General features: G+C 33.9%; 2 protein-coding genes across 16 annotated transcripts in view; one reads left to right on the top strand and one right to left on the bottom strand.

Annotated features, from left to right (window-relative positions):
* Positions 1-26989, bottom strand: part of Flo2 (flotillin-2) — a 704941-nt gene that overhangs the window by 420031 nt on the left and 257921 nt on the right. The window lies entirely within an intron of this gene.
* LOC148277739 (uncharacterized) overlaps positions 1-26989 on the top strand; it is a 122689-nt gene that overhangs the window by 41512 nt on the left and 54188 nt on the right. The window contains exons 1-2 of one of the 15 annotated variants that reach the window (XM_088232462.1): positions 12487-12658; positions 13573-13841. The exons of 12 other annotated variants lie outside the window; for them this stretch is intronic. The gene's annotated coding sequence lies outside the window, so the exon portion shown is untranslated. Of the gene's footprint in view, positions 1-12486; positions 12659-13448; positions 13842-26989 lie in introns of those variants that run through there. 2 more of the 15 variants (XM_088232473.1, XM_088232460.1) reach the window with 2 other exon arrangements.

Below are 26989 nucleotides of genomic sequence, written 5' to 3'. Positions count from 1 at the left end.
GAACCCGCGACGCCAGTTTCACAGATAGCCGTCTAACCAACTGCGCCACGGTGCCTGTTGCAACATATTATGAACCAGTTTTATAAACACTACCAAGATGTACTTAAGATGTTACTACATTATCTCTGTTTAAATCATGTCTGAAGCAACATCTCCTTTCTCTACCTTAATCTCTCCTCCTTTCCTTTTTCCTTTTTTTTCCTTTTTTTTCCTTTTTTTTCCTTTTTCCTCTTTTTTCCTTTTTCCCATTAAGCAATAGTTTTGATTTAAGTTAATTTATAAACAAATACTTTTATTTCTATTTTTATATATCTTTAGCTTTTTAATATTTTTTTTCTATTGAATATGTTCTGTAACTTGAATTATAAAAATAAAACTTTTATTTCATCGGTTGGTTGGAAGAAATTGACATTTGGCAATAAGCCCGCCAATGTACAAATAACATTATGTACAAAAGTTAAATAAATAAATAAGACAAGTACTTTTTTTTTTTAAAGAAGTACTTATAGCACTTTAGCTGGGGTATTCGTAGTACAAGCACTCGCGTTTTTTTTCACCTTCAGGCTCGGAAAGGTTAACGTGCAAGTGTCCAGTGGCATGAGATCCAATCTAAAAGTGAAAATGATACGTTCGCGTGAATGATGAGACAGACGTGAGAACATTTAACGGCTAATATCATATATTACTTTGTACTATGGAATCGAGAGGAGGCTGTAATCAATGAAATGAGATTGTAAACTGTCTTGAGGTGAGATCAAAGGCTTCTAATCAAAATAGACAGCAATCTCCAAGCAGAATAAATAGGAATGTAATTGAAGAGTGATTTTTCAAAGTGACCTAAGCCAAAAAAGATCATTCAGAAAAAACCAGTTGTATTTTCTTTGTCCGCTTTTATCAGACCAATTGATTTTTTATATTGATTTATTTGATCTTCATCATCATCATTCCATGTTCGCTCCCTAGTTGGAGCATATGGTGTCCACGAAGATCCTCCAGGCATCTCTGTCGGCCGCCAGCGCCTGTGCGCCCTCCAAGTCAGGTTCGCGTCCCGTAGTTCAGACATAAACTGCCGACGAACAGTCAGCAGAGGACGTCCAGGGCGTCGAGAATCTGATGCCTTGTAAAGTAGGCAAGCGTGGCTAAGGCTCTCAGTAAGCGTCCGCAGCACACGGCCAAGCCAACCAATAATAATGCCAACCTGTTAGGCCTTATATATGCCTGTAGATTGGTTTAAAATATTTTAAAAATGTATCGCCTCCGCTTGATGACAGTTGTCACCGGAGTTTGCTGCGTATTTGATATTAAAGCAATAAAAACATGATACACGGAAGTCCTTATATCAACTTAATTCTAATTATTATTAAACTGTATACTAATCATCAATATTTATAATCTTTAGCCGCCTTCAAGAAACGCCTGACGCATTACTATAAATCCTTAGAATCCTGACATCTGTGGTTTTTTTAAAAACATATTTTATACCATTTTTTCTCTTGGTTCTTTTTTTCATTTTGTCATTATCTGAGTCCACATTCTTCCTCCTTTAAGATGTAAACAAAATGTACTTTATTTTAAGTGTGTGCAAGCTCTATCTCTTCATTAAAAAACAGCTGTTATTTTCAATTAATTAGTTTTTTTTATGTATGTATGTATGTTTTGCCTTAAATTTTCATTACTTAGTACAAATTTTTCAACAACTCTTCTATTGACCAGTCTGTTTATTGGTTGACTGGAAGATATTAATTTTCAATAAAATAAAATTTCAACGCTTATCCGTTCATGGTTTACCTCTTCGTTCTCATTCTCAAGGCACTCTCTTAATACCCATACACAATTCCTCTTTCTTCTCTAACTCATATAGTGTCCATGCGGCTCGACTGGAATCATCTCCCATCCACCATCAAAGATGTTATTACATTATCTCTGTTTAAATCACGTCTGAAGAAACATCTCCTTTCTCTTCCTTAATCTCTCCTCCTTTCCTTTTTCCTCTTTCCTCTTTTTTCCTTTTTCCCATTGAGTAATAGTTTCGATTTAAGGTAATTTATAAACAAATACGTTTATTTCTATTTTTATATATCTATACATTTTTAATCTTTTTTTTCTATTGAATATGTTCTGTAACTTGAATTATAAAAATAAAACTTTTATTTTATTGGTTGGTTGGAAGAAATTGCCATTTGGCAATAAGCCCGCCAATGTACAAATAACATTATGTACAAAAAGTTAAATAAATAAATAAATAAGATATTGCTTTTAAGAAAAAGTCCGCTAAAGTACTAATTGTTTGTACTTGAAGATTTGAATAAATTAATTTTAAATGAACACTTCATCAAAACACTAATATGGTAACGAAAACGATTGAAAGAAAAAAAAACAATTTAGGGAAGAACCAGAAGGTCCCATGCAAAACAATACAATCACTAAACCACACACCGCACACACCAATCATCGCACCAGTACATTATCCTAGAATACAAGATTATTTATACAAATTAACCATATTATAAAACAAAGCTCTAAAAATAGTACCGAATAAAGAACAACAGATACAAAGCAAAACAAAAGTCACACCGATGGTTAATATCTGTAGTGTGTAAAACAATGAATTTAAAATGGTTTTAATGGGTGGTTTAACCATGGCGGGACATTTCCTAGCTGGAAGGGGGATGTACCTATAAAATTCTGCGGCGTCATGTTGCCCTTGCGACAGTACCATCAAGTCAGAACTTTAAGTCCTGGTCGTAAACTTTGGACAATATGCCTTTCGGGACATAGCTAACAGAGTTAAAGGCGGATGGCGAGCCTCGGGCGTCACAAAACCCGAGCAACTCCAAATAAGGATAGGAAAAAACCCTGACAAAAACCAAAGGCAAAAACCAAACCGTTAATAGGCTTTAAAATAGCAGCCCTACTATGTACCTAGGACACGGGAGGTTAATCACCTTCCTGTCCAAAACCAAAACTGATTACGAAACTAAAAACCGGACGGAAAATGAAACCGGACGGAACTGCATCAGACCTGTCAGGAGGCCAGGGCCCACAACGGGCTGTAGCACCACTGATGATGATGATGTAAAACAATCAAGGGAAAAAGTACGAGAATACGCTTCCATGAAGAAAAGTCAGACTGCGTATCCTTTTAACTTTTTGTGGTGTTAGATGATACAGGTATTTTTTTTAGATTACACCTCATTCTGCAAGTAGACGATTATAAGCAATACAGAAGATGAATAGGTAATTAGTGGCTGATTTAAGTGACTACCTTACACACTGTATAACACTTACCATTCTGCCTATGTTTAAACGACCACATTTCCTCAACTCTTCTATCTGTTGACTTTTGTGAATAAAAAGAGCTAAAACCTTTATTGATGTGGGGAAGAATCATCCGGCTGAATTATTTCACCTACTAGACAACGGATTTTATTCGTAAATTATAGAGGGAACGACAGCAACATACGATTTTGATTGCGTTACAGTGAGATGGACATATGAAAAACGAACGGACGAACAACATAAGTTCCAACTCCATAGGACCAAATGTCATGTGTTGAGTTGGGAGTTGGGACGAGTAATTAGTTAAAACAGACACGAGTACATCACCATAAATTAGGATCAGAAACACAATAACATTTTTTAAAAATAAATGTATCAATAGATATACATAAAAATAGGAGGATTTGCAACAAATAGTCTCTAGAATGTATGATGTATGCCTGGAGAGCGAATTGGTGATGAACGAAAGTAAGTTAAAAGTGATGGTCATTTGAAAGGGGAAGTGAGGTTACTGACTGCATAATAAATGTAAACAACAAATGTTTCAAACAAGTATAAGAATTTGTGTACCTGGTAAGCATTTTTTCAAGAGATAGAATAGTAGAAAAAGACGTTGAAAGGAGAGTGACTGCGATCAACAAAATAAAAGGCGCACTAAGCACGGTAATTGCCAATCAAAAATATGTCAATCGATGCTAAACTGGCAGTGCACATGGGAGTTTTAGTCCCAACACTTGTATATGAAAGTGAAACATGGAACTGGCAGAGGAAGGACAAAAGCTGAGTGAACGCGGTCGAAATGCGATCTCTAAGACAAATGTCCGGGAAATCAATGTTTGACAGGGTTACAAATGATGAAATCAAGCGAGAGTGTAAATCTGAGTCAGGTATAATTGATAAGATTAAGAAGGGTCTCGAGATCCCTTTCCAAAGGCTCCATCTCTGTTAAAATCTAATTTATTTTGAAAATACTCAAATTGGTTGCATCCTGTGCTCGTCTCTAGAGATTTGGATAAACCCAAAATTATTTTCTAAATAAAAAAAATCAATTGACATCGGGATTGGGGCAAAGTAAAATTCAAATTCAAATTGTTGGTAGTTTAACGAACTTCCCAGTATGTAAATGATTACTCTTTTTAAAGATTTTATATTCAAAAGACAATTCAAAGCAAGAAAATTCATAAACTATATAAGAAGAAATTATTTGGAAAAAATGTACTTAATAGACGAAAATGAAAAATAAGGGACTTAAGAAAAGTGAAAGGTTTTTCTCGATAACAGCGACACCTTTTTAACAGCTAAATAAGCTTTAGCAAAGACTCTAACCGTAAAATAGTTCATAACTTGAGCAACAGATGACACTACTATATCGTATCACTTCACTTTGAATTTAATACAATTTATTATAATAAATATTTACAGGTACAATTGAAATAGCATACAACTGAAGAAAATTCAAGCTTCAACAATGTTTTGGGTATGTCCAAATTTTTGACAGGCTGAATTTCCTCCCTATGCAGTTATTTAAATTGAAACTTTGTTGCAACAGATGGGTAAAATATTTTTGAGAAGGGAATATGGAAGTCTAAGCATTTACAGAATTTATGACCTGTCAGAATTTAGATCTAATTTTTTTTACATTTTTTTTTGCACCACAACAGGCCAGACGGCCGAATTACATCACAGAGCACCCAGGCTTGAGAAAAATCACATTTTTAATTTTTGTGTTCTCACCGGGAATCGAACCCGGAACCTTCCGTGCGTGAGTCTAGCGTCTTGACCACTACACCACGGAGGCCTCCGACTCTCTAGGGAGCAAATCCAGCCGCTCTACAAACATTTGGACATTTTGAACACATTATTCACTTTAATTTTGATTTAACATTGAACGCGGAGTAAAGTTTCGGCTTTACCTATTTGATTAAATTTGACGAATGACGTCTGAGATGATCTACTAAAAACACATATCAATAAGTCAGCAGATCGAAATTTGCCATACCGAGGAAGATATAGATAAAAAGTTAAGTATACCGTTTCGATAAGTATGCAGGCTTATTCTGTCACAATTTAGTTTCGTAATTTCATTCGTTCGTCAAATATCCATCTCACTCTGACGCAATCAAAATCGCATTCGCTCCCGTTCCCTCTCATATGATACGAATGAAATTACGAAACTAACAAGTTACAGAATACTGCCACGGGTAACGATAGCGTTCGTAATAACAGCCCAGTAGCTCAATCACAAATAACTATCGACGTGCTTGAAAACATGCTAAGCATTTGAGCGATCACAATGAATAAAAATGAACATGCTCAAGTTATCGCAGTCATAAATCAACGCGTGTGTAATCTCAAAGTCAACGCTCGTGTCGGTTTGTTTTTCGTTTCCCTCGTAAATAAATAAAGTTCATTCGCAAAAATCGGCGTTTACTATAAAAAATTATACAATTATTGCATTTGCAAAATAGCAAGGAGTATCTAATACAAAAAAAGGAAAATTAAATTACAATTACTAAGGCGACTGTTTTTTCTGATATTTGGCTTGCCAACCGCGCGCCGGCTAAATGCAATGAATAGCATGATAAATAATAAATAAATAAATAAAAATAGCAGTTTTGGAATATTTTCCATATTAACACCGGCGAAATTTGAATATGTGATTGCGCAGCATGATTATACGTCACGAAACGTAAATATTTTGACATTTAATATTAGGTGTTTACGGATGTTCCAATGTGATCGCGAATACGATAAAAACCGTGGTGAGAAATTGTTATCACGTCGCTTATTAGCACGTCGACATTTATTTGTGAGTGAGCTACAGACTTAGCTATTTCCTTCTCAAAGCGGTTCTTAATACACACATCTTGCTAGAGAGCTAAATCAAGTATTTGTCTAGCAAGATTTGGACAAACTCAAAATTTAGCTGTTCAATATTTAATTTACAGATATAATACAAAGTATTTCAAATGGAACAGGATTGTGGCTGGTAGCACATTTCACACTGCGCAGCCCGGACCCGACACAGCGCCGGGCGTCAGCCGGATTTCCAGACATATTGCAATTTTCTAAAGTGTTTCTGATCATTCTTGGCAAAATAGTGCAGTATTGCGGCAAAATAGTTTGCCATTGCTTTCTGCACCGCATTGGAACTTTCTGTTGTGTGTCCTATGTTAATAGAGAAAGGATGAGACATCGCTGCTGCCCATTGCCCCATTGTGCCCCCTCCTCGAAATTCTGGCATTTGGACCTGTCATTCCCTCTGTAGTAATCTACAGAAACCATGACAGGAGCCTCCGCACCTCGACAAGGTACATCCAGAACACATCCCTCCTCTTTCATTCCGAATCCACTGCTCCACCACCGATCCATAACCTCAGGGTCAGGGCACAGGAGGGCAACAGTGAATAAACAACGAGCTAGGGGAGCGTAGAGGATGCATTCGGGATGTAGTGGCGGAGTAAGCTGCTGCGTGTGCCTTGGACAGCCAGAAGGACGAATGCATCGATACTGAAAGAGCTCCATATTACAACTCGTCTATCAGTGGTGTGTCTGAGGAGGATACTGTCTTTCTTTGGACATATTGCTAGACGTGAGCCAGACAATCTAGAAAAGGCAACAGTGTCTGGCCGAGTTGGAGGTAGGATATGCCGGGGTAGAATCCCATATAGATGAACTGACCAAATAAAGGTGGCTACGGGGCTAAAATTTGATGATTCAGTTCGTCGGGCTGAGGACAGATTGGAGTAGAACAGACTTATCAGAAGTGTTCACGGTGATCACGATCCTCAGTATTGACGGACCGACTTGGAAGAAGATTTCAAATGGAGTTGTTACTGAGATTTCAAAATCCGATTTTTAGTCAAACAATTGATTTGCCTAAAATTCAAGAAATACACTTTTGTAGGTACTATCTAACAATTAGAACATTCAAAGTTCACGATGATTGCCAATCAATTTTTTTTACTATTAATATTCGAAAATAAAATTATTACATAGGCATAGGTAACACATAAATAACGCAATCTAAGTTGATGCGAACTCAGTACTCACATAAATGTGTAGGTTGTACACAGAGTGTTCCTTTTCTGTACATAATATTTTATTCTATTTTATTCAATTTAACGGGAAGTCATATATATTTTTGTAAAACGTATTTTACGTCAACCTTGTAGTATGGTGGTTGATGCATTTGACTACCGTGCATAATAATAAAATAAAAATTAATAACTGAGCTAATATAGTAAAATCAGAAAATGCCATACACGTATGTGGAAGTCAATTTCCTATATGCAGAATAGTGATTGTTAAAAGCGTGTCAAGTCTCAGTCGATAAATAAAGAAAAAAAAAACAATTGCAAAAAAATAAGTTGAAGTCTACCAAGTATTTTTAATTGATAACTTATATGTAACTACAAGTTATAAGGAATTTAAGGAAAGGGTCTGATTAAGATCCACAAAAAACAAATGCTGTTTGTAAACATTCAAAAACCAACTTTTTTTAATACACAAAAAAACAATGTCTTGCCATTTTTTTATAAATGATCTTTGTATAGATCGATGAATAAAACTTTTACGCTCCTAACTTATTTTTTCATACTTGATTGAAGATTTTAATACCTACGAACACGCACAGCGCAAATATCCATATTTCTCTAAAAACCGCACGTAAATCGGTTAAGACGTTTAAGAGGAGTTCAGTGACATCACACGTACAGAGGAATTATATATATAAAGATACTCAGCAGGCTATCTCCGAAGGCAATTAATTACCCACATCACCGCGCGCGGCCACATCGTCTTCGAATGAACGCGCACAGACAAGACAGTAGGACAATTGCCATTTGCTTTTCGCGTGCGTGTGGTTCCCGCGTATTTTTCTGCCGGAAATGTCGGCAGAAAAGATACCTTTTTATTATTTAGTTCGTCTTCTTAACAATTCGAATACATCTTCGTATGAAAAAAATTTTTTTTCACTCGTAACGCGAGTCCTCGGGTATTTTCGTCAGCGTGCTGCATGTGAACTACGGTCAAATTGTTCAATTGTTGTAATGTCCCATCGTCCTGTCTTGCGCAGTCGAGGCTTTTCACGGAGCTGGGACGGGACAATATTATCACGTGTATTGCATAGTCCTCGTGTAGATTTATTTATTAATTAAGTAGCGTTATACATTTGACTTCATTAATAGCCGAGCAGAGGTCGTTATTTGTAGTCTGGCATTTACTACAATAGTCCCGAATGTTAGGGATGTAACAAATATCTACTGTTTTTTTCTTTACGTCGGTTAGTAAACGTCTTTTCATAATATAATTTATTCAAATTAAAACAGTCTGTACATTCAATTTATCTTGTAATTTTACCTGTCAAAGTACATAAGATAAATCTAGGTCATGTACCAAAATGAATGTGTGGAGTATTATTAGTATTTAATATTGTTGTTATTTGCAACAATTTAATTCAGCATTTCACCTTGGCCAAATTTTATGCGCTATAAAGACCGTCTATGCAATCTCCTGTTACGGCGGAGCTACCCAATAAAATAACTAAGAAATAATTATAATTATATATAAATCAATATAAGAGACTACCGCATAAGATTGCTCCAGTAAGAAATGTTTAGTTTCAATGATGTCTCCATTATTACCCTCATATGTACATATCTGTATTATTTTTTAATAAACTTAATAGAGATGCTTAATAATTTGTAAATATTTATTTATTTATACTTTTAAATTGTTTGTATTCTTTTTTTTATACAAAAAAATGTTCCCTAACTGGGGTGTCCCGTGCCGAGGGAAACATTTTACAAAATGTTAAATATGCCTTAAATTAGTTATTTAACAAAGTTAACCTAATAATAATAATAAAAAAACGTAATCAATCTAATTAACCTTATTTTCATTAACATAATTATTTAATATTTGTAGCTGCTCGTCAAACTATTATTGACAATTTAATTTCATAAATAAAAAAAAATACTTACTTGTTTATTTTTATTACCTTATACTTGTTTTTTATTTTTGACTATTATATCAAATTGCATTGTAGTATTGGCAAATACGCATTTCATAGATACATATGTTTATTTCTTATTTTTTCGTGATAATATATGCTTGCTTGTTTATTAACATAACTTAAAAATGGCTTTCTTGCTTACCGTAACACTTTATTTATTGTTTGGTTTACAGAATTTATTTCATAAGCTTATATCTATGCATTTTTTGTTTATATGCTTACTGTTTTTTCTTGCATACCTTTGTTATTATTATTATTTTATTTTTTTTACTTTGTAAAACTTTTTATCATATCCTTTTTAACTAATTTCACAATTTTTTTCTGAATATTCTGTTTATTATTTAGTATGTTAGCATGTATTTCAGCAGTAGTGGTCAGCACGTTTACCTGCCATGCAAGAGGTCTCGGGTTCGATTCCCGATATGGTTGACATGAAATATTTATTTGAGAAGGTGTTTTTACTCTAGAATATTTAATAGTCCCTGGACTGGCGGCACCTGAAGCGTATGACTGATCATTTTACCTTCGTGTAACAAAATGATCAAGACACACTGCGATTTATGAACGAATGCAGCGTCCTATGCACCATTAGGTGCGGGAGCGGAATGATGATGACGATGAAAGGATTCAGCTCCTTAACTTTACAAAAATCAACAGATAGAAGAAGACTGAAAGAAATATGGGTGTTCAAGCATAGGGATAATGGTGAACGTTACACATTAGCCAATGACTGGTGGATATTCTCTTCTCTAAAATATTTTTCATTTCTGTTACAATATATGAAGCTTTATACTTCCTAGGGATTAAGATCCAGGCCTTGTAAACAAACATTAAGACAAACTGAAAAAACCGATGATTAAATCAAATATTTAAATTCATGGGTATCTTGAACCACCCCCGCCCTGTCATTAATAATTTCGATCAAATTTAATACTATGGTTTGATGTACATTAAAAATATGCCGAATACCGAGAGCTTGAAAGTGAGTGAAAGAGAAAGGAGGCTTATCAGTTCGCGCAACTCTTTCACGAGCAGGGGTAACAATATAGAATGCCGCTAAAAATAATTTTATAAATTAAAATGTGTGTTTTATTTTAAAACACATTTAAGTAAAGTCATTGACACATCTCTGGTTACGTGGTTACAAGGTTCCAGGGAGAATGCTCGTGCGAGGTTTCACTGCGTTTTGAGTTATTTAATACCAAAAACACGTACGACTTTCGCTCAGTAGCTCAATCACAAATAACTATCGACGTGCTTAAAAACATGATAAGCATTTGAGCGATCACAATGAACAATAATGAACATTGTTTGAGTATGTCCAAATGCTTGCAGACTGGCTAAATTTTCTCCCGAGGGAGTTGTTTATATTTAAATTTATTTAAACAAATGCCTAGACTTCCATATTCCCTTCTCAAAAACGTTTTCCCTCTCTGTTAAAATAAATTTAAATAATGAACATGCTCAAGTTATCGCAGTCATAAGTCAACGCGTGTCTAATCTCTTAAGTCAACGCTCGTGTCGGTTTGTTTTTTGTTTTCCTCGTAAATAAATACAGTTTTCTGGCGAAAAATCGGCGATTACTTTAAAAAAATAAAACAATATATTGCATTTGCAAAATAGTAAGGAGTATCCAATACAAAAAAGTGAAAATTAAATTACAATTACTGTGGCGACTGCTTTTCTTGACACTTGGCTTGCCAACCGCCGGCTAAATGCAATGAATTACATGATAAATAATAAATAAATAAACAAACAAAAATAGCAGTTTTGGAATATTTTCAATATTTACACAAGTGAAATTCATATATGTGATTGCGCAGCAGGGTTATACGTCACGAAACGTAAATATTTGAGAATTGAACCATGGTGAAAAATTGTGATCACGTTACTTATTAGCACGTCGATAGTTGTTTGTGATTGAGCTACAGAGAAATTTATCTTTGGTGGCCCCAAGAGTGTTCAATGTACTGGATGAACAAATTAAGTTCTCCAAAACAAAAGCCATTTTTAAGAGAAGTGTACAAGTTTGGATTTTGTTCATTGCAGGAGACTGCTGCGAGACATTGCATAGATTTATATAAAGTTTTAAGCATGTTGTCCAGATATTTTTGGATTTTTTTTTTTAAATGTTTTTTTTAGTATTTTTTAATAATACGCACGCTTCCACTTTTTTTTTCATCCCAAATCAACATGGGCTCTTGGCCTCATAGAATTAGGGATACATGATTTTTTTGTAATATGTATCTTTATATGAATAAATAAAAATAAAAATTATTGTCTGTTTACACCAAAGTATAGAATGAACATAAATTCAGATTTGGCAAACATCATTAATTAATAACATAACCAAAAAATAATTAAAAAATCTAGAGATCCATTAATTTATTCCCATGAAGTGGGACTCAAGTCTTGTGTTGACGTGACGAATAATTCGATAAATAAGGTATCGAATAATATAGATAAAAAAGAAGACTGAAAACAAATTGATACTGTATAACTAAGTTTTCAAAAATGTTATCTAAATTGAAAAGGGGATTGCCAGACAATTTTTTATTTGATTTATTTCTGTCGATAAAATTTCGTTTATAGATATAATTTATTACTATGTATGACGATAGTTATTTTATATAATGTTCACTGATTTCATTCCCAATTTTAATATCAATCAATGAGGGTTAATTAAATAACCTGTCGACTGAAAAAAGTATATTCATATAAAAATTAGAACCCTACGCCGAATAGAAAACAAAAAATCAGCCAAATAAAAGAACCATTGAAGTGCAAAATGCGGAATACATTGTTGAATTTCTTAAATTTGCCAGTGAAAAATAATTATATTTGCAATTAAATATAAATCTAAAACATTTTCGGAAACGAGATTTAACTTCCCTGATCTAAGTCTGGTTTTGCATCCTACTCACGCACCTGCATGCTCGGAAGCTTTTACTTTAAATTCGACTTTTCAAATGTACAAAACTAAAAGCAAAATAAGCACTTGTACGCCGCGTCAAAAGGGCACGACCAAACGATCAAAGCGACCGTAACAATGAACGAATTACTTCGTTATTTTTGCATGTGCGCGCGTATCAACTGCGCTGGAATCGCATTCAGTAAGATTATGATCGCAAAGCCTCGTCTCGCTTCCTCCAGTCGCCCGACGGAAGAAAATGGCGAAAACGAAAGTAATCAGAATTGGACGGCGATAGTAGCGCGCGAACCGTCGACAAAAGAACAATAAGCATATTTTAAATTTCGAACTCCCGCGCAATCTCAAAACAAACGCGCATCAATAATCTAAATACATATTTCAAAAAGTGTTAGACCCAACACCAATCTACATTTACGTACAGACCCGCTCAGGTAGTAAAGATGGTCGCCAGAGAAGGTCGCACGGGCATTATATTGTCATAATTTTGAATTAATTATAAATTTGGAACCTTAAATTACCAACACCATTATTCCTTTTCCGCACCCAATGGTGCATAGGGCACTGCATTGGTTCACCAATCGCAGCGTATTTTGATCATTTTTGACACAGTCTAAAGCTTCGGGTGCCAGTCCAAGGACTGTGAAATATTGTTGCATAAAAACAACGTTTTACATATATACTTTTTATCAACCATGTCGGGAATCGCACCCGTGACCTTTTGCAAGGTTAACAAACGCGCTGAACATTACACCATAATTAAAGTACCACAAAACTATATATAGAACGTACAAAAAATTCAATCAAATGTCAAATTCTTCAACAGACAATTAGTCAAATATCAACGTATATTTTACTAATTTCAGGATGCTTAATATTTATATACATTTAAAACGAATATATTTACTTTTTTTATAACTAATTAAAATACTTTTTTTTAAGAATCGGGGAAGTTTTCCGATACGAGCAATAATTTACTGTCGATTGTGGCGCCCACCTCAGTTCAACATTTAAGTTTGCCTACCAGTAAACATTTAAATTTCACAAAGAACGACTGTCATTGGGCAAAAAATATGCTACGCTCTTAGCACCCTTAGCTGTCATTGGTTGAAAAATTGCCTAACCTCACATTTGACTACTGGGTTCGTTCGTAACGCGGTACAAGCGCTGTACGTATATATATATATAATATATAGATTATAGATTGGTGTTGCTAGACACATAGATTTTTCCGCTTAGAGGTTTATTGATGCCGACGGCAGCGCGTGCGACGGACGTCGGTACTCCAAAGACGATAACATTTAAAATTTAAAAATAAATTTAACGTGTTTACGCTCGTTTTTTTCAGTGGCTTTTTCCAAATAATAAACTCTAACATCGCCTCTGTGATTCGTGAATGTTCTTTTTGTTCATCGACCAAAAGTGAGACTTCGACCGACGAATTTCTTAAATGATATTTGAAAATTTGCGAAGAAAGCGCGCAGTTTGAAACGATTTCAAATCACGCAGGTTTCCACCGCTTCCGGATAGCTTCCGGAAGTCTGTGGATTCATCTTAAATCAAGTTTCCCGCCATTTTTTATCATCAATATGGAATTAATATGGATACGAAGCAAAGGTAAATATTTTAATATTAAATAAATTGAATTTTGAAATTGAAATTGAAAACCCGAAATTTGAATCGGGTTGTGGTTCTGTGGCTAGTGTCTCGGACTCACGAACCAAAGGTACGTGGTTCGAATCCTACTCTACCCTAACTTGATTCCCATTTTCCAATAGTGAGTTATTTACAACTCGTTGAAAATGGCCCTCAAAATTAAATATTTGGGTAAATCATAAGAACGCATATATTTATTTTTATAAAAAAAATAAAAAAATCGAAGTTACATGTTATTATAATACAAGAGTTTGATTGATTTATTCGTGTCTTTTTTAAACATGAAAACGCATATAATGTTCATACGAAGCTACATACTTTCGAAATAAATACATAGTCAAACCGAAACCGGTCGGTAATTAAATAAATAATAATTGGTTAACAACAAAGTGCTTTAATTTGAGTTTTAATTTAGTTAAGTAACATGGAAAATCACGAAGCTTGTGCTGCAAATATTAAGGCTGTAGTCTGGTTAAACACACGCAAAATGAGGAAATCGTACGATTTAACCATTTTAAAACGAATGTTTTTTTAATCGCGCAATAATAAGAAAATAAAAAAACATAAATTAGATAAAAACAATATTTTATTAAAGGTATTTCTTTTGAAAAATATACTTAAAAGTTTTATTTAACTAAAATATAATTACTTTTAGACCGGCAGATTACGCCATTTCATACTAAACTGGGTTCTCATATAAAGACTAAATATTAAACAAAAAATTTTTCGCAATAATTTGAAGATTATAAATGGAACATGAAAGTGGCCAAAGCCAAATCCTTATTTTTGTTTTTGAAAAGAAATACAAGCATTTTAAATCACATGCATTTTTGTGACATTTTCCTTTATTTCTACTTAAAATTATGCCTTCTTAACTAAAAATAAATATTTATTGAAATAACCGAAAGTTGTAACCTTATGGAATTGAATTCTCTTTTAAAAAAAAAAGATAATTCTGGTTGTAATATTCAATTTATAACAATATCTTATTTACGTTTTATTACCTTCATATCTGCCCTTTTCGGTACCGGTAAATATAAAGTCAACAGTCAACAGAGATATTTTCGATTATAAACCGTATTATCAGTACTAAAAAATGAATGCTTACGTAATATTATTTTTTGAAATATGTTCAATTACAGGTTACCGACGAAGACATTTGTAGTGTCTAGAGTCGATTATTGTAATGGTATCTACGCAGGTCTACCAATGAACAAAATGACTCGCCTACAATCTGTATTGAATGCCGCAGCGAGACTTATTTTCGGAATCTCTAAGTTCAGTCATATCACTACACTGGCTACGTTTTCCACAGAGGGTCGAATACAAACTCTGTTGGCTTATGTATAAGTCACTGCACAACTCTGCTCCGGAATATCTAAGGGAACTATGCATTCCAGATAAACTAGCTGACAGGCGTCTAGCGCTTAGATCAGCTACGTCTACGGCGAGAGGAAAAGTTATTTTACCTCTATGCAAACAGCGCACTAAATTTAGTGAACGCGCATTTGCGGTCGCAGGCCCTATGGCATGGAATGCTCTCCCAGCAGAGGTGCGAGGCTGTGAAAGTGAAGTGATGTTTCGGAAAAAACTTAAAATCCACTTGTTCTCTAAATCATTTGAATAAATCCGTAGCATGTGACAGCAAAATAAATTGTTTTAATTAAATTACAAATTTAAAAGAATCACTATGTAAAGCGCCCTTGAGGTATTTTGTTACGAAAATGGCGCTATATAAGTTATCCATAATAATAATAATAATAAAATTTTCAGACAAATATTCCCATTTTCGTACGGAAAATTCTTGATAGATGCAGAAAATGATAATGAGGGGCTTTGCGAAATCCAGCAGCTTTCCCACGGCATACCGCACACAGCATCTGAGGACATGAGTCTCCTTGGCGGTGCCCACATACACGGAAAAGTTGCTCGTTGCCGAACGAGAAAAGCTGCCTGAGGGAGCTCTCTGTAATCTGTAGCCTTAGCATCTTTGAGCTGAAAGAAGGGAATCCAGAAGTACATAATATGCACTTCATTGGATTGAGAAAAGAGGGACGTAAATTCTTCACTGACCGGGATTCAATTAATTGGACATGATCAATTCGCCGAAATGACTAAAAAACTTTTGGAAACCCTTGAAAATTTACACACGTGAAATGGACCGTAAAAATTGGTTGATTTTATATTTTGATCGTCTAGTTCATTAGTCACACGGACACCTTTAAATTGAATTACTGTAACGCTCCTAGCTATGGGTTGACTGAACACACATATGACAGAAACTTTAATCTGACGCGTATTAAATAAACTCGTTCTAACATCTGACAGGGCCTATAACAGGGCCACGGATAGTAGCGAGAAGCACCATTCGGTAATCATATTTTATTTTATTTATTTGACACTTTATATACATATACAATATATATACATATAAGGGCGGGCATATTGCCTTAAGGCGATTTCTTCCTACCTACCCAAACCGTTCAGTTTGAGAAAATTATAAATACATGGACATATTGAATCTTACAATTTTATTCAAAAATTAAAAGCAAAGATTCAATCAATATTCCATGTCAACCTTATCGGAAATCAAACCCCAGAGCTCAGAAACGATTAAAATAAAAATGCGTTCAGCACTACACAACTAATCGGATTACATTTACATAATTTTAAAGCTAAATAAATATGGAAATTAGGTGATAAGCCTTTCGAACCGAGTTAAAGTTTTGAGAAAGCTATGAAAGGAAAACAGATGAGATGATGTTATAGTGTATTTATTCGTCTAAACCCAGCTGTTAACCATTAGCGGAATCTATAAAAACCATAAAATCGAGTTATCAGATTCGATTCTTATTTAAGAGCGCTGTTTTCGATTTACGACCGCTTCAACTATTTTTATGGCCGATGCGATCGACTGAAACTGATGAAATATCAATGGAGGTAAAATCGAGGGTCTTCTAAAACTTTTTATATCGTTGGTCTTCGACCATAACCCATAATTGATCAGCAAAATGTCGAATTCGAAATAAAAAAAGATCAACCGTACACTGTGCAATGTAGACGATCTACCACATACCGATAATCGGAGTATAAAAGTGATTTCAAACATTTTCATCACTCGGCGACTAGAAGTGTATTATATGGTATTTATTTAAAAAAAATCTTAATTTCTTGCAACAGAGAGCGAAAAATTTTTAGAGAAGGTGATATGGAGGTCTAGACGTTTACAGGGTTTATGACCTGTCGTTAGCTGGTTTCAGTGGTCACTTTACACACTGTGTAACATTTGCCATTCTGCGTATATTAAAATTTCTTTATTCCTTCGACTCTTCCATCTGTTAACGTTTTAGAAGTTAAGGAGTTTATTGTTACGGGTGAGATTCATCTGATTAAATTATTTCTACTACATACAATATATTTTCAGGCGTCGCCTAGTATCTTAGTCATTTTTTTTTTGTTACATGAAGATTAGACGATCAGTCTTACGCTTTAGGTACCAGTCTAGGGATTATGAAATATTCTAGTGTGAAAACACCCTTTTGAATAAATATTTCATACCAACCATGCCGGGAATTGACCCCGAGACCTCTTGCATGGTAGGCAAATGCCCTGGCTGTTACACCACGACAGAATGAAAAATAAAAACATTAACGAATTATTACTTGTTAATGTATAGTAAGAATGATGATATGGTGAATCATTTAGAACACAGACATAATGAAAATAACAATAAGACCATACAAAGTTACAAGAACGTTAGAAATGAAGAATCCATAGAAGCAAACTCGTCACACGCTTTTTCTATTGTTCGCTACTTAGCACAATATAAATGACACCCACTTAAGAAACTGCGGGGGCGAAGCAAATATTTCTACACTGATCAAGAACCAATCTTCATCAAACAATTTCTTTGTGATGATCCATTTTGAAGATTAATTTTCAGATCACCTCATTCAACGTGAGAAAAAATACATAAAAGATGATAGAACATAATTTAGGAGCGCGTTACACAGACCATTGTCAGGCGTCGAGAAAAGTAGATCGCCAAATGCGTATGGTAATTTTGAAACGTGAATTCAATTGTGCAAAAAACAATGCGATGATAGTAAAATAAGATGAAAAACGACTTGTTCAATGATATTGATGCAGTTAATCCAAAAAAGTATCAAGCTGGTTTACTAAATAATGTATACAAATGAGAAGAAATGTACATTCATCACAAATAAGTATTTATTATATATTTATTAACACCCAAAGGGCTTTTACACATTCAGAGGTTATGAACAATTTACAAATATAAAAATACATTTAAAAATGAAAAAAAATCATACATAAAAAACAAACGAAAATACTAAAAACTAAATTATGATTCAATTTTTTTTTTAATAATTGGCTCCAGAAATTTGACAAAATTTTAGCAAATATATTTATTTTTATGGTCATTAGTCCATTTGTTCCCGAGAGAGTGAATTCTCGGGAACAGAGAATTAATGTGCAAATTTGACTTAGATATATCTCTTAATACCCATACACAATTCCTATTTCTTCTCTAACTCATATAGTGTCCATGCGGCTCGACTGTGGAATCATCTCCCATCCACCATCAAAGATGTTACTACATTATCTCTGTTTAAATCACGTCTGAAGAAACATCTCCTTTCTCTTCCTTAATCTCTCCTCCTTTCCTTTTTTCTCTTTCCGCTTTTTCCTTTTTCCCATTGAGTAATAGTTTTGATTTGAGGTAATTTATAAACAAATACATTTATTTCTATTTTTATATATTTTTAACTTTTTAATCATTTTTTTTTTCTATTGAATATGTTATGTTACTTGAATTATAAAAATAAAACTTTTATTTTATTGGTTGGTTGGAAGAAATTGCCATTTGGCAATAAGCCCGCCAATGTACAAATAACATTATGTACAAAAAGTTAAATAAATAAATAAATAAAAACAAATATATTAACATACATAAAGTAAAGATGATGCTTCATTGGCCTATTAGTAACATTGCATTGCACGTGAATTAAGGGGATGTGGGGCGGGAGAGCCCACATCCTCTTTTTAAGGGAAAAAATAAATATTTGCGTTCTTTTTTTTTATTTACGCAAATATTTAATTTTGAGGGCCATTTTTAACGGGTTGAAAATAACTTACTATTAGAAAATGGGAATCGAGTTGGGGTAGAGTGGGGTTCGAACCACGGACCTTTGAGCCGCGAGTCCGAAACCCTAGCCACGGGACAACAACTAGAACGATTTTAAAATATTTTCTGTCTCTCTCTCGCCGACGCTTCTATGAATACTGAGCGAAAAAGACTTCTGCACGTCGACTGATTATGCTTAACTAAAATCACCAAAGTCGATGTCGCGTATTCCCGTTTTTGGCCCCCTGAATAGGAAAAGATTTTGATTTCTTAAAATAAAATTGCATCAGAAGGATTTTTTGTGCCACTGCGTTTTTTTTCTCAGAAATAGTAATCATACTTGTATACCATACCGTATGTCCGAAGACGGCAGATAAAATTAGGTACTTTTAAGGGTTTTAGATGGTCCTAGATTCTAAAAGAGACAATCTATCGACAAACTAAAAAACAAACGATACCGACATGCCAATGATAGATATACATAATTAATGTTTTAAAAAGGCATCGCTGTAGTGCCGTAATCCAGGGAGAAAATTCTGGAATACGTTAATATGAAAGAAAAATCAGACCACGCTTCCTCTTAATTGACGACTTCCATGTTTAATTTTCTAAGTTCATTGTCCAAGTTTTCTACTAATTCTCTAAATTGCTTAACTTCAAATGTCCATGCACGTTTTCTACGCTTATTACCACCATCTCTTAGTTTAGTTGAACTAATGTATGGTCACACTTCTTATCGACCTAGAATTTTTCCGTTATTATTACTCGCTTTTGGCCATTAGTTTCACGTCTCCAAACCTTCACGGTGACCATTTCGATCGACCAAAAGTAAAACGTTTTGTTCATAAACGAAAATCTACCATTTTAAACTATTTGTCGCAATAAAATGAAAACGAAAGCAGGTGCTCTCTGCTTTATCGATTGGTTAGGATATCTGTGTCCTAATCAATATTTTGATCACATCCTGTGGTATTGCCTTTTTGCCCTCTCTACGAATATCAAATGAAGCTTCTCGCTACTATCCGTGACCCTGTTACAGGGACTGTCAGATGTAAAGATCCGGTGAATTTAATCCCAGTCAGTAAATAATACACGACCCTCTTTTCCACAATCGAAGGACGTGCATATATTGTACATCCGGATTATCTTCTTCCAGCACAAAGATGCCGAGGCTACTAGATTAGAGAGAGCTCATTCGGGCAGCTTTTGTCGATCGGCAACGAGCAATTTGTCTGTGTATGTGGGCACCATCAAGGAGACTTATGTCCTCAGATGTGGTGGGCAAGCTGCTTTTGCGACATCTTCAAGACTGAAATGCCAAACTCCTTAACGTTTTTATATAAATACGTAAAAGAATAATTTTATAATACCAGTCTCAAAGATGTTGCGAAAGTAATGAAACCGGCCACCGGTTATTCTAAATTTGTGGATTAAAGTATGACTAGTCGTTTATTTCTACAGTAAAATATAAATTTAAAAAACAGTTTTTTGATGACGACATCAATTTAAAGACAGGCAAGATACCGCGATGACCATGAGGCTAGTATTTAGGTAGGGCGTAAGTTAAGGGTTTGCATATTAAACATGGAATGGCTAGATTAACCCTTTGCTTCCTCACGGTACAAATGTGTCCTGGGCTGGTATTCCAAACGCTCTCGTGGCCGTATTATCTCGTGTATTTACATACAAAATACACTAGAAAAACTGTTTTCTCGTGCCACGAGAGTGGTTCAGAATAGCACCCCTGGTGCAAAATAACGCATATATCTCTTATTTAAGAATGCATTTGATGCAACTAATTGCCGTCGGTACATATTTGGATATTTTTTAATAGTTTCGGCCATTTATTTTATTTTTATTTATTCACAATATATTAATTTAACATTTATTAAGACACATGTCCCAACTCCATGGAACCAAAATCCTGTGTTGAGTTGGGACCAATATTTGTATAAAACTTTAACAGCCAATATCACCATATCAACTGCGAATAAAAACAACATTAAAAAATACATGGTACATCAAAAACCAAAAAAAAAATATAAAAAAATAAATAAAATCAACTCAATTTTTTGAAAAACCATCAACGAATTTCTCACTCAAATCCCTCCCCCTAAGGAAGATTCAGTCCTGAAACTCTTTTTTGAACAAATATGTAAAGCTTTTAGTTCTAAAAAATGACTCCTGGGGATCAGATCGTAGAGCCAATCGTTTGAACGCGTAAAATTACTACTCCTTTGAAAACCTCTAAATTATAATTATGATAGCAAGTAAGTTCTTTATTTAAAAATAGTTTTGTGGTTTTGCGGGTTTTTCATTTATTTTTGAAAATATATCGTAATGGAAAAATAACAACTTTTCATATTGCGATTCCCTTACAGTGCAAATTTGAACAGGCATTTTTTATTTTATGTAAAGAGTTTTTGTTTTGTAAAAAAATAAAAAAATACGTAATCAATTGTTTGCTATATATATAAATAACGGATTTCAAAATTAAAAAGTTTGAAAAAAATATTACTAAATCTTTGTTAAGGGATCAAAGAGTTAAGAATTAACGAAGTTTTTAAAAGAATCATCATCATCAGTGGCGCTACAGCCCGTTGTGGGTCCTGGCCTCTTCCAGAATTTGTCTCCATTCGTTCCTGCACCCCGCGGTTCTTCTCCAGTTCGTCAGGCCAATCGCTCTAGTGTCACTTTCCACATTATCCAGCCATCTTAATTTTGGTCTGCCTCTGCTTCGTCTGCCTTCCGGAGTGGTATAAATAATCTTTTTTGGGGTGCGGTTATCATTCATTCTGTGCACATGGCCCAACCATTGTAATCTTCTTATTTTGATGAATTGTGCAATGTTGGGTTCGCCATACAGTGCCTCCAATTCATGATTTAACCGTTTCCTCCACACTCCGTTTTGGTTGACAGCACTAAATATCTTCCTTAATATTTTTCTTTCGAATACCAATACCATATTTTCATCTCTTTTGGTCATAACTCAGCATTCGGCACCATATGTAATGACCGGTCTGAGGAGAGTTTTGTAAATAATGGTCATAGTTTTTCTAGTGAGCAATTTGGATCCCAGATGTTTAAACAAGCCATAATAACATCTGTTTGCTGCCGATAGCCGTGCTCTAATCTCGGTACTATAATTGTTATCATTAGTCATTTCAGTACCTAAATATTTAAAGGAATTGACATTGTCTATGTGGTGTGACCCAACGTCCATTGCCTATTGTACATAGTTTATTTGTGACTTTCTTGCAAACATATATTTAGTCTTAGATGTATTCATTTTAAGACCCATGTCATTTGCAGCCATTTCAAGCTAAGAAATCATCTTTTAATCCCGGGACAGTTCTGGAGATTAAGTCTAGGTCATCTGCATAGACTAATATCTGGGAGGTCTTTCTAAAAGTAGTTCCCGTTGTTTCTACTCCTGCATCTCTTATGGATTTTTCAAGAGCAATATTAAACAACAAGAATGCAGGTACCTTAATCTATAACGCGTTGAGGAGTCCAAAATTAGTTTCCATTTGCATACTTTCTACATTATTGATGATCGAATACTGCCAAGGGCTACTGGAACGCCTACCTACTGTTCTGTTTCCGTTGTTTGTAAATTATCACTGGGTGAGTTTTCAACAATGTTGAATCATTAAGAACACGAAGAGAATGTACAAAGTTGATTGATGTCACAAACTTCGCTTGCCATTTACATGTGTTAAACTTATTTTGATTTATTTACAATGGCGAACATGTTGCTAAGAAGCAATTTTACGAGCAAGTCACGAGAGCCTATTGTGTATAAAAAAAACTGATAGACTTTATATGCATTTTACATACATGTAGATTTAAATTAAATCTAAAAGGAATATATAAATAATGTTTTCTTAGATACGTATTTTTGTTTATTTCTTTATATATAAATTATACATTTGTGGATTTATTGCCAAATTTCAACTGATAAAATAAAGGTGTTATTAAGATTATTTAAGCTTTCATATTGATCCAAAAAACGTATTATTTATAAAGTATTATTCTAGCATTATTTTTCTTTTTATTTATGACCTAGCTAAATACTAGCCACTTTATGTTCATATTAAATTATTCTCAATTTTACTTTGTCATATTTATATTTAGAGCATAGGATTTTCTCACTTCAATTGTTTTCTTTTATTTGTAATCTTGGATATTTTATGTTTCTTTTTTACTATTTTGTAGTTTAAAAAAAAAAAAAAACTTTAACTAATTTGTTTAGCAAAAATATTTTGAGTTTGTCCAAATTTTTGTAGACAAGAACTGGATTCAACTCCCTGGGGAGCTGTTTATATTAAGATATTACAACAGAGATGAGGAACATTTAAGAGAAGGTAATATAGAAGTCTGGGCATCTACAGGGCTTATGACCTGTCAATGGCTGGTTTAAGTGGCCGCTTTACACACTATGTAACATTCACCATTCTGCCTATATTTGAACATCTATATTCCTTCAATTCTTTCATCTATTGATGTTTGTGAAGTTAAAGAGCTGAAACCTTTATTTATGCGGGTGAGATTCATCTAATTGAATTATCTCACCTACATACTGGTCCATGAAGAAGTATAGAAATTGAAAAAATAACAGTTTCAGGCGTTGCCTAGTTAAGTTTTGACTCGCGTAGACAATCATTTTTCATAGATCCAAAACTGTTCTAACGCATTCCAGATAATAATAAAATAGAAATGAATTTTGGGAATTTTTTTTTTTCAATTAAGCAAATCTAAATAGCTTGTATTTTTAATGTAAAGCACACAATTAGCTTTTTTTATCGTTATTAAAAACGTTTATATTTTAATATAAGCAGTGTTTGTCATTTTTTTGACATATCGTATTCTTCCAATAGCCTAAAATGTTTTATTTAATGCATACACACACATAGCTTGCTTTTGTTAGATTTTTTTTGATTGTTTATGTGATAGTGTATTTATATTTTGAAATATTGAAAGAAAACTTCCGATCGAGATAAATGCTCAAGATGAAACTTGTGTAACACGCGTTGTAAATCATCTTCTAATTCTACCACTATGTTTGCATCGTCTGTGTAGCATGTGATTTTAACGACCGTATCTCCCTTAGTCATAGATTTATCACTTCCTCATTTTCGAAAGGGTTTTTATACATTTATTTTGTTCGTTTAAGATTTTTTATGGTCTATTGTGATATATTAAAGATCCAACTTTGCTTTGTTTATTTATTTATTTTTATTTATTTGACACTTTATATACATATACAATATATATATACATATAAGGGCGGGCATATTGCCTTAAGGCGATTTCTTCCTATATACACAAACCGTTCAGTTTGAGAAAATTATAAATACATGGACATATTGAATCTTACAATTTTATACAAAAATTAAAAGCAAAGATTAACAAAAATAAATATATTTAAAAAAAAAATAATAACACTATACTATGAAGAGAGGAGAGGGGATGGGAAGGAAAGAAGAAGGATAAAGGAACAATTTAAATTTGTTTATTTATTGTTCTGAATATGTGCTCTTAAAAAAAACGTTATTATAATTTAAATCCCAAATTGAGTTGAAGTAACTACTGGGAATGTAATTCATATGTATGATACTTTGTATTATATGATTTACTAATAAATAAAAAAATATACATGATTTATTGTAAAAAAAAAATCAAGCGAGTATTTCTATATATCAGATCCTACTTCTTAAATAACAACAAGGTAAGTGCAGGTCTTGGAACCTACGTAAGTACTGTGAGATGTGTTAAGTGATAAACTAAATATGTTTCGTGGTATGAAGAGGGCTCCCTCAACAGAGGAACGAAGTGAAAGCTTGTGTAAGAACGGACAAACAATGCTTTTAGACATATGATTCGTAGTCCACGTTAAGATCGTGTCAATCAATATATGATTAACAAATTACAACAGCGATGAAGAATACCTTAAATAAGGGAATATTGAAGTCTAGGCATTTACAAGGCTTATGACCTGCCTTTGGCTGGTTTAAGTGGCCACTTTACACACTGTGTAACATTCACCATTTTGCCTATGTTTGAACATCCATTCTTCTTCAATTCTTCCATCTGTTGATTTTATTGAAGTTAAAGAGCTGAAACCTTTGTTGTTGTGAAGAGTAGCATCTGACTGAATTATTTCACATACTAGGCAACGCCTGAAAACAATTTTCCAATTTTTAAACTTCTTCTTGGACCAGTTGGTTTCATTACAATATTAGAGTTTGTCCAAATGTTCGTAGACAAAAGACTGGATTTCATCCCCTCGGGAGTCATTACGATTAACAAATTACGTATTTAAGGTATTCTTCATTCCTGTTTTTATTTGTTAATCTTAATGACTCCCGAGGGGATGAAATCCAGTTTTTTGTCTACGAACATTTGGACAAACTCAAATATTGTAATTAATATATGATTTTGAAAGACTTCATTAACTCTCCCTTTCCGGTGATGTGTAGATAGTAGCTAGTACAAATTGAATCTAATAACTGTAATATCTCTAAAAATATAATAATCTCCGGGTTAGGATTTTCGGTTATACATTTATACATCATTAAAACATATTTTTACTAAATAAATAATACTTATTAGAAACAGAAAAAGCATTTTATCACAAATCGGAGATAAATCACCAATACAATAGAAAGTTTACCAATATGTCGCGAAACGCGTAAAATGAAGTAAAAGAGAACCACGTCAAACCGCGAAACTTCAGAGGAATATTTCTCGTGGTAAGCTTTTAAAAAAATCTTAGTAAAACAATTTCCAAAAAGTCATTTAAAAAAAAAAATGTCGTCTCAAAATGTAGTAAATCCTCAATTTCTCGGACAAGCAGTTCCTCCACAAACCTCTGCCCCTCTCCTACCCAGCCGCTTCCTTGGTCCGCGTCTGGTGCGTATCACTTCGTTGGTCAAATACGTTTTTATCGCATTTTTTTGTGGGGGGGGGGGTTGGGGTTTGCGGAAAGGAGGCTTGTCCGAGAAATTAAAGATTTACTCCATTTTGAGATCATAATTTATTTATTTTTTATGACTTTTCGGAAAAAAAAATTAGGATTTTTCTTAAAACTTACTATGAAGCATGTACCTCTGAAGTTTCGCCGTCTGGCCCTGAAAACCCGTGTATAATCATCTCACGTCCTCTTTACGTCTTACTCTCAATACTACAGGTATATCCGGGAGCGAGAGAAACAATTTTACACGTCACACACGCGAACATAAAAATTGCCAGTACTTCTGCCAGACGCCAGTTGGTAACTCTCCGGATTTCATTAGGGGCGGTTCTTTCGCCCGCGCTGCAAGCATAAACTAATGGTTTATTCATGTTTTTAGAAAATATGTAGATTTAAAGTATTATCAGTTTTAATAATTGAAGCAATTGGCAATGAATATTCAATCTTTCAGATTAAAAATCTCTCATTTTTGCATGCGTAGCATTACACAGCACCGCAACGTGAGGATGTTTTTGGCACAGTGAACTGACGACCAACAATATGTTATCAGATAATCCTACGCAGATACAAACATTAAGTCCATATTAAACCTACCAACATTGATAACAAGGTCGATAGTTAAAAAAAGGTTATTTTAATGACTCAAGTACAAAGCTTGATCCATTGTTAATGTAATAAGCGGTACACATATTTTGCCCATGTTTCTCGGAACAAACAATAGTTTTTTAATGCCGACACTTTTTTAGCACAATGAGATGAAATTTATGTATTCATTAAAGTGCATTTAGAGAAAAATGCATGTAAATAAGTGCGCTTAGTTCTCAAGAACACGAACTATTAGTCGCGGAGGTATTTTTGAGTAATGGAGATGTAACAGCGTGCAACCAACTTGCAGCACAAATAATGAGCTAAGAGATATTTGGAATTCACAGGTAATAATAAATTTATGCGCATATGCTTCTAAAAATAGATCATCTCTAGCGAGAT

Source organism: Micrasema longulum, unplaced genomic scaffold (assembly GCF_059751315.1).
Source record: "Micrasema longulum isolate JH-2025_06_02 unplaced genomic scaffold, ASM5975131v1 h1tg000987l, whole genome shotgun sequence".
NCBI lineage: Eukaryota > Metazoa > Arthropoda > Insecta > Trichoptera > Brachycentridae > Micrasema > Micrasema longulum.
Note: the sequence above shows the minus strand (reverse complement) of the source record. Positions and strands in the feature narration are given on the sequence as shown.